The sequence below is a fragment of the Helianthus annuus genome, chromosome 7 (genome assembly GCF_002127325.2).
Source record: "Helianthus annuus cultivar XRQ/B chromosome 7, HanXRQr2.0-SUNRISE, whole genome shotgun sequence".
NCBI lineage: Eukaryota > Viridiplantae > Streptophyta > Magnoliopsida > Asterales > Asteraceae > Helianthus > Helianthus annuus.
The window spans coordinates 22,743,327-22,755,931 of record NC_035439.2 but is presented as its reverse complement, the minus strand read 5'-3'; positions in this window follow the sequence as shown (position 1 = coordinate 22,755,931).

Genomic DNA, 12,605 nt, shown 5'->3' with positions numbered 1-12,605 from the left:
TAGTCCCATTGGCACAAATTGGGTCTTCAAGAACAAAACAGATGAAAGGGGCATTGTTGTCAAGAACAAAGCCAGGCTTGTGGTTCAAGGTTACAGACAGGAAGAGGGGATTGATTATGATGAAACATTCGCCCCTGTTGCAAGATTGGAAGCTATCAGACTGTTCCTAGCCTTTGCTGTCAACCACAACATGAAGGTGTTTCAGATGGATATCAAAAGTGCTTTCCTCTAAGGTACATTGCAAGAAGAGGTGTCTGTATGTCAACCTCCAGGCTTTGAGGATCCATTTTATCCTGATCATGTCTACAGGCTAAACAAAGCCTTATATGGCCTGAAACAAGCCCCAAGGGCCTGGTATGAAACTCTTTCCAACTTTCTACTCTCAAATGGTTTCAAAAGAGGTGCCATTGATAAAACACTGTTTCTTAAATGGAGAGGGAAAGATTTAATGATTGTCCAAATTTATGTGGATGACATTATTTTTGGAAGCACATGTACCAAAATGTGTGAAGAGTTTAGAGAACTCATGACAGCTGAGTTTGAAATGAGTGCAATGGGTGAGCTGCAATGCTTTCTTGGTCTCCAAGTACAGCAATTGCAAAATGGAACTTTCATTCATCAAAGCAAATATGCTAAAGAACTTTTAACCAAATTTGATATGAATGATTGTAAACCATGCAGCACACCCATGGCCACAAATAAGCTGGTCATGTCTGATGAAAAGGATGAGCTGATTGACCAAACACTCTATAGAAGCATGATTGGGTCTTTATTGTACCTAACTGCATCTAGACCAGATATCATGTTTGCAACATGTGTCTGTGCAAGAAGTCAATCAGCTCCCAGAAAATCTAATCTCATTGCTGTAAAAAGGATTCTCAGATACATAAAAGGTGCTCCCACACTTGGTATCTGGTATCCAGCTAATGGGAATATCAAGCTTTCAGGTTTTTCAGACAGTGACTTTGCTGGATGTCATACCACAAGGAAGTCCATTTCAGGAGGGTGCCAGTTTCTAGGTGATTGCTTAGTCTCTTGGCAAAGCAAAAAGCAAGCAGCAGTTTCAACATCCACTGCTGAGGCTGAATACATTGCTGCTGCAAGCTGTACAGCCCAACTCCTGTGGCTTCAAAATCAGTTGCTGGATTTTGGTATCACTGCCTTAAAGACACCACTCATGTTGGATAGCCAGGCAGCAGAAAATATCATCAAAAATCCAATTTCCCATTCTACCACAAAACACATCGACATCAGACATCACTTTGTGAGGGATTGCTATGAAAAAGGTTTGATTTCTCTGCATCATGTCCCAACCAAAGACCAGCTGGCAGATGTGCTCACAAAAGCACTTGATACAACCACTTTTGAAAGCTTGGTCTCTAGGATTGGGATGCTAAACATGGAATAACAAGCAACATCTTGTTTTTCTATGAATAAAAGCAACAAAATGTTTTCAGAAAATCAAAAATCCATCCTTAAAAATAGCCAAAAATGAAAATTTCATTAAAATCCTTAAAAGTCTGCCATAACCACTGATTGTTCAAAAGTCTGCTCTACTTCAAAAAGCCTGCCCACTACTGAAAGGCAACCTCTGTTCTCTTATTTCTTGATAACCTCTGCTGTTCAAAAGCAGTGTCTTATCCACTGATATGCTATCCACTGATAGTGAAAATCATCCACTGCCCCTTTTCCACTGCTTTCATCAGTTGCTTTCATCAAAAGTACTGTCCTTCATTTTCACCAGTGGTTGTCACGTGGGCAGTACATAGCAGTCAGACCTTTTGTAACGGCTGCCACGTCAGCATTCATTCTCTTTCCTATAAAATTCCCCACTCACCACCAAAACAGGGTTTTACTGTCGAATTGAATTCTTAAAAATTCTCTTCTCAAAGCAGTTTTTTTTCTTCTCATCTCTCACAAATTCCTTCGATCATTCGTTTCAAAAATGACAAAATCGAAGTCATCTGCAAAACCCACATCACAATCATCGAAAACAGCCTCTAAAAAGGCAATCTCCACTGAAATTCCATACAAAAAATCTCACAATCTCCTGGGTCTTCTCACAAAACCAGGAACCACAGATGTTTTCGATTCCATTATTACCATCATGGCAAAATCAAAGTACAAAACTTTGCTCACCGCCGATGCACCAATCTATTTGGCAACCCAAAGGGAGTTTGCAACCCTTGAAAAACAAGGAGACATTGCAACCGCCATTCACTCTTCTATAAAGGGTAAAACTGTCCAAATCACGCCATAATCCATCTCCGAGGTCTTCCAACTCGATGATCAGGCAGGTAAAACTTCCTTCACTAAAAACGAGTTGCACACTGACTTCATTGAAAGAGGGTATGAAGCCACAATGATGACGAAACTAACCTTAGAAAAAGGTTATTTTCCTCCGGCACCCAGATTCCTATTTCATACCCTCCTACTATGTGTTTCAAACAAAACCACTTCTTTTAATGAGATCCCTATAAAGATTCAAAATCTGGGTTATGCAATTCTTCAAGAAGAAAATTTTAACTATTCTCGGGAAATCTTTAAAGATTTGGTTAATAATGTTGAAACCAAATCATTCTTACTGTTTCCAAGGTTTTTAAGTTGCTATTTTGAAAAGAAATTCAGTAAGGATGATTTAGCTTTAATAAACCAAGGTGAAATAACTGTAATAAACTGCCTAACATCTGAAACTTTTTCACAAATGTTAGCACCTTGCAAAACACAAGCAGGGGTGCCTGAGCAGAATTTAGCAGCTACCACTGCTCCTCAGGTATCTGCTGCTGAGCCCACTGCTCTAGGTGATCAAAGCAGCAGACCAACTGTTTTGAAACCCACACCTACAAAACCCAAAAAGCTTAACAAAAAGAAAAATCAAAAACCCCCAAAACCAATCAAAACGGCAACTCTGGAGGATGAGATACCAGAGTTAATGCCTGTGACAACACAAATGTCACAAGAAACCACTGCTGCTTCTTCCTCACAGCAGTTGGTACAAATATCTCAACCCATAACCATAACTCCTCCTGCTTCTTCACAAAAAGAACAGGTTGTACACAAAGGGCCACCACATTATGATACTCTGGATACACTCGTTTCCATCATCCACAGCTCAATGCCCGGAGCAAATCCGCTTTCTACACCCACCATCACATCCTCAATTCCACCAAAAACACAACTACTGTTGGATGCAATTGATTTGAACCAGGCATTACACAGTCCTTCTCAATCACCTGTCAATGAGAATATGCCTCAACAAATGACTGAGCCTGCTGTATCATACATTGCTAACCCACCAACACAACCTGAGGAGGTTACACCCATTGAGTTACAAGTAACTCTTTGTGGTAATCCAAGTGAAGCAGCCACTACAACTGTTGAACCCACTGGTTTACAGTTGGACAGTGGTTACATCAATAAGACTTCCTTGGAGGCAATTCCTTTTATATCACCTCTGCCAACCACCAGTGGATTTATTATCCTACTGGCAACATCAAAAGGTTGTCAAGTGTTGAAGAAAGAAGACCCCAGTACCAAGAAAAAGGGGCATCAGTGGTTAATGTTTGGAGTAAACTCCCTACTTCAACCACTGATAAAACCACTGTTAGTGGGAAATCAGATGATCCCATTAACTTGGGTGATGATTTAAAGTACCAGAAATTGACGGCTCATGTTGAAAAACTTGATAACTCTGTTGCAGAGCTCAAAGATATGCTCCAACAGTTGTTACGGGTACAAAAGGTACAATCCACTGCTGTTCCACCTCAAGCACCTGCTCTCCAACAGGCACCTGCTACAAATGAGCTCTGGAATCTATTTCAACCTTTTCTCCATCATCAAGCACAAGTAGCAGATCAGCAACATGAAAAACATGTTCAAGAGCTAAGAAATGCTATGGAGTCTAGGTTCAAAGACACTCAGGCTGATCTAAAGGCTCTCAAAACTCAGATCCTGCACTCCACTGGCACTGCTCCTCTTTCTGTGTTTTTCATTGATCACCTCTCTGAAGATAATGCCAAAAAGGGGGAGAAAATTCAGGAGTGGAGAAGGAAAGGAATAACAGATGGTCTCTACCTTGCACCAGAAAATTTAAATATGACTAAACAGATTCCTTTGCCAGATGGGAGTAAGAAAATTGATGTCACCACAAATGCACTTGCAGAAGCACTTGCATGTGTGAAAAGGGATAGAGAGGCCAAAAAGAAAGCCAGGGTGGATTATCCGGATCAGGGTACTTCAGGATCAAGAGATGATGAAAATCTTATTGATGAAAAGAAGAAGCTTACAAGAAGAGTAAGGCTACCCAAATCCATTCCGGTTAGACGTTCAAAGTCTGCTCAAAAACCACCACCTAAAACAGCTGTTGTAACTCCTGTTGTATCCACTGCTGTTGGTACTTCAGTAGTTTCAACATCTGCTCCCACTTCAACACACACCATTTCAACACACACTATATCTACTGCTTTACCACCATCACCACCAATATCAAAATCACCTCATGTCAAAAGACAGAAGATAGCAGTTGTTATAACTTCTGCTGTAAAGACAACAGTGGTTGGAACACCAGTTGTTTCAACAGCTGTTAGTCTATCACCCACCACTGCCACTACAACCACCTTTCCATCCAAAACATCATCAGTCCCTCCTCAAATAAAGAGGAGAAGGCTAATTCCTAAAGATGATGTCACTTCACCATCCCAAACATCTTCAAAACCTTTAGCTCTTGTCAATATACCAAAACCAGTTCCACTCTCTTCTGTTCCAATGCACAAGCCCTTACCTCCTACAGGTGTTCAATTTCCTCTTGAACTGGAAGCAGTTAGAGAAGAAATAAAATCCTTTTATACTGAGGATGACCCTGCCAAAAGGAGTTTGCCTTCAATCAAAGGATATCCCTGGCCCAAAAATGTTGATGAATATTTGAAGATAAAGGCCAAGCAAGCAGAGGATATCTCGAAAAGAAACACACAAGGGAAATCTGACAAAGAAGTATCAAGATACTACCAATATCTGCTCACACAAGTCAGTTCCCTAGAACGTTTTGCTAAAAATTTCAGTCAACAAATTTCAGAACGAGCAGCTGAAACTTTGAAGAAAGACTACATTGAAAGCATTATGTTTCACAAAAGATACAAAGGAGAGAGACACATGTACAAAGAGTGGACTATTCCTGAGCTTGAAACTGAGGCAGCAAGAATTCAAGACATGATAAAAAGGAAAGTCACTCACACTCCTCCTGATTGGGCAAAGTTCAAAAAGATTATACCTGACAAACAGTTGGAACTAAAGAGAATGAAAGAAGAACTGGTTGCCGCTGATTATGGTACCAAAAGACAAGTTGCTAGATGGAAAGAAGATGTGGTCAGGACAACCTACAAAAGGTTGGAGGAATTAAGAAAGAAAGATCCAAAAGTTCCTCAAAAACCTGACTATCCTGAAGCAGCAGTCTCAAAAAGACCACCAAAGCTGCAGGTCAAAAGAACCACTGCTCCTACTGGTGCTGCATCTACAAAAGAAGGAGCCAAAAACAGTTGGATGCCGAAACAATTCAAGAGTTAATGGCTGGGGATGACCTTGTGAAAGAAGGCATACAAAGAATGATTAGATAAACTCTTGAATGAAAGCAATCTGCAACTACTGTCCAGCCAGTAATGAATCGGCCAGCCTCTCCAAATACTTCTGCAAATAAGCATCTCCCAAGAAACCCACCAGGCTCAAAAATACAAAAGTGGGAAACTGACAAACAGACCTGCGTATTGACTTTGCTCAAGTCTGGTGGAGAAGTGGAGAAAATATCAAGGGAACAAGCTCTTGGCCTGAGTCTTGGAGATTTGCAGGATCTCCTTGATCTTCCACTTAGCAGGGATGATGAAGATACAGGTGCCCTTGACTTGGAATTACAATTTAAAGGTCAGATAAGGGAGCTGTTAATGAGGCAATAAAATGTCCACAAATAATGAAGAGTTTTGGCATTATCTGTTCCAGGGGGAGATTGTTGGGATTGAACCCTATCAGAGGAACAGAAAATTAAAGCCAAAACTGGATCAGAGCAGTGGATCCTGAATAAGCAGATGTTGATATACAAATCTCTCCCCTTGAAAGAGATTACAACTACTGATGACCTCCTATCTGCTGATCTTGCTAAACTGCTGACCCATAACTGCTGCTCAACTAAAGATCTGATGGAAGACTAAAGTCCTGCTGATTCAATCTACTGCCTTGAGTCAAGCACTACTGATCCGGACAAGTGCTGCTGGGTTCACAACAGTAGAAGGTTGCAGCAACTGTTCTAAAGTCTGTTTTGTAATAGAATGTATTAGCAGTAGTTAACACAAGCAGTGTCTGTATAAGATCAGAGGTTAGAGTTTGTTAGGAGGTTAGATGTCACTTTCATGGTGACGTCAGCAAAGATGCTCAGTAGTTTGCAAGTGCCTATAAATAGTTCAGTACTTTGTACTGTTCTATTAGCTCTTTGCATCATTCGTCTTCTTTGCACGAACAAACTACTGAGCTCTGGCTGAGGGGGAGTTTGCATTCATTCATCAATCATTGTAATCGTGTTTGAAATAAATTCAATCTTTCGGTTCATTGTGTAAAGATGTTTGATAAAAGTATTACTCTCATTTGATTGTATGCAAAGTTTGTTTTCATCTTAATTTCCGCTGCACACTCATCCATCTTCATCTTATTTACAAACATAAAATACAATCAAAATCAAACTCAGATCAAACAGTATTGGATGGCGGGGATCCAAACTCTTTGACCCCCTCATAAGTAAACTACTATTAATACTATAACCCGGCTATTTATGACTGTATCCCTGCTGACCCAGACTACTTAGTCGAGGGTAACGTCACCTCCAAAAGAGGGGCCTACCATAATTTGCATTAATAACTTAATTCATTATATTTCAATAATCCGACCCTTTAGGATTGTATCCTTGCTGACTCAAACTACTGGGTTGAGGGCGCCTTCAAAAGAGGGGCCTACTACAATAACTAAGATAATCTCTTAAACAAGTGCAAAGTGCGAAAATAATCAAAGGTTATACTAATACACGAGTCGGATCCAAGTGATTCATCTTGTCTATCTGTTTTTATTTTATTTTATTTTTCAGCATTTAGTTAGTTTTATTTTCTTAGTTTAAAAATCTTTTTCTAACATTTTGATTTGATTAGACGTTGAGGATAAACCGGTACTAAAAGCTCTTGTGTCCTTGGACGACCTCGGTATCTTACCAACACTATACTACGTCCACGATGGGTGCACTTGCCCATATGTGTGTTTAGTGTTAGTAAATATCGTGTTTTATAAATTTAAAACTTGGCTAAAAAGTGTAAAAAGGGCTTAAAATATATACCAAAAATATATTACACTACACGCACATCAATTATTTAAATCTTTGTAGAATCTCCCATATTTTTATATGTTAGATTCTTAGAAAGATATATGAAGTATTATCATGATTCATTTGATTTGATTTATATAATACTTATATAAATTTTGATTTATTTCAAAACAGTTATTATTAATCCTTGATTGGATTCCGAATAACATATTAACGAGTTTTTACAATGGTTTAATCGAGTTTACGATGTAAGGCATAAAATGACTTTGTAATAATCATATTGCCATATTCAAACTTCTTTTGTCACGAGTTTTCACAATTAAGATTATAATACCAAATGTTTTGCCATTTACTTGGCTAATAAAACCTATGTATTAGTGTGCATTTTTATGCTGAATGTTTTTCACATATGTTTCAGGTTTTCAACTGTTCAAGCATGCAACGCATAGGACTGCATACGGGCCTTAGACTTCTAAAATAAAAGAACAATTTCATGTATTCTTTTTTGTAAAACGATGTTAATGATATTGAAACAATTTAGTACCAGTAGTTGTGAGCAATTTGTAACGTGACTCCCCCGATATTTCCGCCGCGTGTTTTTATATTACGCGATTGCTGTGTTATAGATTGGTATCAGAGCACTGGTTATAGGGAATTAGGTTATTAGCATACCTTAAACCTAGTCTATAACCTTCCTAGGACCCAAATATGAGTAGACTTAGGACTTCTTTCCTAATCCTCATTCTTATTCGTGCCACAACTACTCCATGATTTACGAATCATCTAACCTTAGATGATTTATCCTAAAACCCTTAGGCTTTATGCCTTAAGGTATTCCTCAAAATGTTTTTCTCAAAGCGTTTTCATTAAAATATTTTTCAAAATGTTTTCCCAAATGTTTTTGTCAAAATATTTCGCAAACATGTTTTATCTCAAACGATTTGTATCAAAAGATTTCTTAAATGTTTTCTTCAAACGTTTTTCATCGAAATCTTGGGTTTTAATAATGTGAACACATGCAATCTGGAAGGGCGGGTGCCTGTACCCCAAGCTTTCTGTCTAAGGCTAGAGTGTTCGTATAAATCCGCATAATCGGACCAGTCACTTTTACCTGGGAATTCTTAGGGTGAGTGTCCACTTATAGGCTAAAGCATGTCTTTGTGAAGCATTATAAAAACCTATCCATCTTGACCCTACCGATTGATTTCTAAACGACCTTTATACCCCTACTCATTCATATTACCTTCGGTAATATGTTTGCTCTTCGCGGCAACCGAAACAACTTTCCTTTCCCAATACTATTTCATCATATTACCTTTGGTGATATGTTTGATTCAATGCATTTGAAATGAATCTCATTTCATTTCACGACTCTACAATATCCTATTTTATTTTCAAAATACTACCTTTGTCTTTTAAAATTTCAAATTTTTACCATTTGGATGAGAATTTTGAAAATTTCAACACAAAGATTTCTTTATTTTAAAATTTTAATTTAAAAACATTTTGTCTTAAAAGCAACAAATCTTTAACAGGTAAAGAATTTATGATATAAACCATTAACCCGGTTTGTATTCTCTCATCCAAAAATATTACAAAAGTTTATTTTCAAACAATTCTTATTTCAAAACAAAATCCACAACACTGTATAATCTAAATACAAAAAAAAAAAAATGAGACTTATAAACAAGATTTGACTAAATCAAAGTTAACGCTAAATTTTCTAAGTACAAGAAACGAAATGCCAAAACTTTTAATGAGAATTCGAAAAGAACAAAGGCCGAATCTTCTAAAAATTTTAGGAAGCGCAAGACTTCAAAGAGTTTTACAATTCCTACACCTGTTCCACTAAATTCAGTACCCTTCAAAGGAGTTTATCATGGAAAGCAACCTCGGTGCAACCATTGCGATTATCATCATGCAACAAATTCTCCTTTTCGCCAGTGTACGTACAATCTGTGGTTTATTTGTACATCTAGCTGCAACCTGCCGTAGCCAGAGTCGAGCAACCCCTACTCAGACTCGCCCAAGAGCATGTTTCAATTATGGTGATTTAAGTCATTTCAAGCGAAACTGCCCCAAGCTTTCCAATGCTAATGGACGAGTGTTCAACATCAATGAGGCTCAAGCTAATGATCAAGCCCTTATGGTCATTAGAACCTCTATATTTTCTGTTAAACAATGTAAATTTCAAGAAGTTTATCTTTATCCATTTTCCAAATTTCAAACTCTAATGTGATTACACTATGTGTGGTTTAAAATTTCATGCTGATTTTGAGGATTCCGTTCTTTAGGAACTAAATCTTATAATATTAGCATAATATAAATTGCACTCCGGTGCCTTGGTACGAACGTGGTGACACGATCAATATGAATACTATGAATAAGTTAATACTGTTTTATGATCATAACATTACATGCATGATTTGTTTATCTAATATGTATAGTACATGATTATAAATACAATTTATTTCGTATGTTGATTTAACGTACTTAGTACCCTAATTTTCAAATGCATTTTGACTAGTGCGTTAACTTAGCATACCTAGCGCATGATTTGAAAATATTTTCCTCGATATGCTTCTATTATGATGACAATGTATGATTTGTATATGTTGCATTATACCTGTTTGGTTAAGTATGAAACATATATAAATATTTGTACTAGAATAAAATACCTACTACTGAATTTGTTGTATGTAAAATAAGTAGTGTTATCATTGCTAGTATAAAATACGATTCGATTTTACAGATGTTATGTTGTAACGATGTTTATTTGATTAAGACGATAGTTCGACCTTATTATTTGTTTACCCTTGCTTAACAAGAGGAGCTATGTGGACCATGTGACGAAACGAGTAATTATGGGTGCACATTTAATTATGAGTTTCGACGCATGAGAATCATAGTAAGCCTTGTTAAGTATGGTGGCATAAAATCTAGAGTGATTAAGATAACAGGAGAAGTATGATGCGATAAGAACACGGTGGATACGCCGATGGTACTTCCTATATATAAGTGTTCTTATTGTTATCTTGGACCATTATGTGATTATGTGTTTAGGTGTTATTATGTGGTTATTTCCGATAGACAACAGCGAGTACATTCATTAACTCAAATCGAGCCGACCGGGAGTATATTATGGTGTTAAAGGTGACGATCTTGATGCCATAGGTATGTGGACCCGTCTCCTATGCATGAGATGCTCATGGTGCATTGGATGTACCTCGTGGGACGTTAGAAAACGTGTATGTGAAGGGCTTGAATGTACACCCCCTTTTGTTTGCTAGGAATTACACTAGGAGCTTAGTATAACATAGTGCCAAACTTAAATGATTTTTGAACACTAGTCGACTATCACAAGTTTCAAAGGATTGAATACCTTGAGACACTTTGAATATCCCGAATCACATTTTGAATTCTATTCCAAATGATACTCCGCATCTTTGGGATCTAGCAATCTGCTTATCCATCAGTTGTTTCAATTCCACTCTACGGTCTCCTTCGAATAAATTTCGGGACGAAATTTCCTGAAATAGGGGAGACTGTGACACTTGTGCTCTGTAAACACACACAATGTAGGACACTAACTTTTATCAAAGAAACAATCTGTTTTGGTCTCAAAAATTTGTTTATTTTGGTTTTACAATTTCACGTTTTGATTCTAGTTCATTTTCAAAACTTAAATCGCTTTCTGGAAAGTTATACGCGAACTGATGCGTAAACGTAATCAATTTAATGTGGCAAACACTCCGGAACAGTGACATAGGCTTAACATACCTTAAATAACTTTTATATAACATAGAAATAGGTTTTGAAAGCTTTGGTGTGTCAAAAACAAGTTTATTCACACTTAAGGACTTTTTGCGTCAAACTGTGAAAGTCTGCTGATTCACATAGTATCGCACATTCCGGAACTTGATCATAAGTTAAACATGCCCTAAATATCCTTTACATAGCTCAGAAATAGGCTTTGAGGTGTTTAATGCACAAAAATAAAGTTACTTGATCAATAGGGACTAAAAGCGTCAAAAAGTGCATAAGTTTGCATTTTCGCGCATATCTTACGTTCTGAATATATCCGGACTTCCAAAAATTTATGTAATCTTTAAAATATTTTATTATAGTGACTGGCATGATAAAATTCCATTCGTCACTTAATTTGGATCGTTTTTGCGTTCGTTACGACTTCCGTCGTAATTAACCGAACAACGCAACCCTACGACCAAACGAACCGACATCCGAGATGTTTTTGAGCATATTTTAAGTTCCCTATACTTTAACATCATTTTAGAGCCTTGAAATAAGGTTAACGGGGCTTAAACGTGCCAAAAATGCATCAAAATGCAAGTTTCTCAAGTATATGGACTAAATGTGCAATTCTGTCAAAGACTACTAGGCGGCCCGCGTAAGATTTAGCTATATCTTACGCGGGGCGCGTAGAAGCTGCAGACAGAAACATTGCATCTGGTCATCCAGCTGGTTTTTGATGGTTTTGAACATTGTTTTGGCATGCTATGGGCTCAAAATTGATGGTTTTTAACATCCCCATGTTTTTGAAAACCATGTGCCCAAGTGGAGGGCCAAGATCGAAGCACGGAAAGCGAGAAACGATCCTAACGGTTTACCGAATCCTATACCCATGCCATTCATTCATTTCTGCACACCTTGATCTGAATAACTCTAAGTTGAAGTTCTAAAACTTCATACCTGAGGGATTTGGAACAAGATCTTCCAAGCTTGGACCCTTTGTAAGCATTCTTTCGTTCTTTTATGCGTTTTAAGCACGAAAGTCAAAGAGTGTTTGACTTTCTACTTTGACAAGGTTATGGTCAACACGAAGTTCGTTGAACTTCGCAACGTGAGCGTTATAACGATGGTTTTAGTCCTGTGTGACTAAACCTACTGATTACCACGTTGACTAGGCATAGTGACGAGTCGTAGTTTCGGCCAAAATGCGTATTTATGCGTATTTTGTAACCAAACTACTTTTGGGTATCAAAACCCTTTGTTTTGACATCAAAACCCTTTGTTTTGATATCAAAACCCTTTGTTTTGATATCAAAACCTGTTTTCCAACTTAAATAAACATGTTTTAACATGTTTAGCTTGTCACTTTTAGTTTAGTGTTTGTGTAGAGTCGTAAGTCAAGCGGACTAAACACCCGCTTAGACTTTCGAACCCGACCCGTTTGGCCAATCATTAGGAGCCGACCAAACATATAATGTGACCATAGTTGTATAGGGAATAAGCTTCC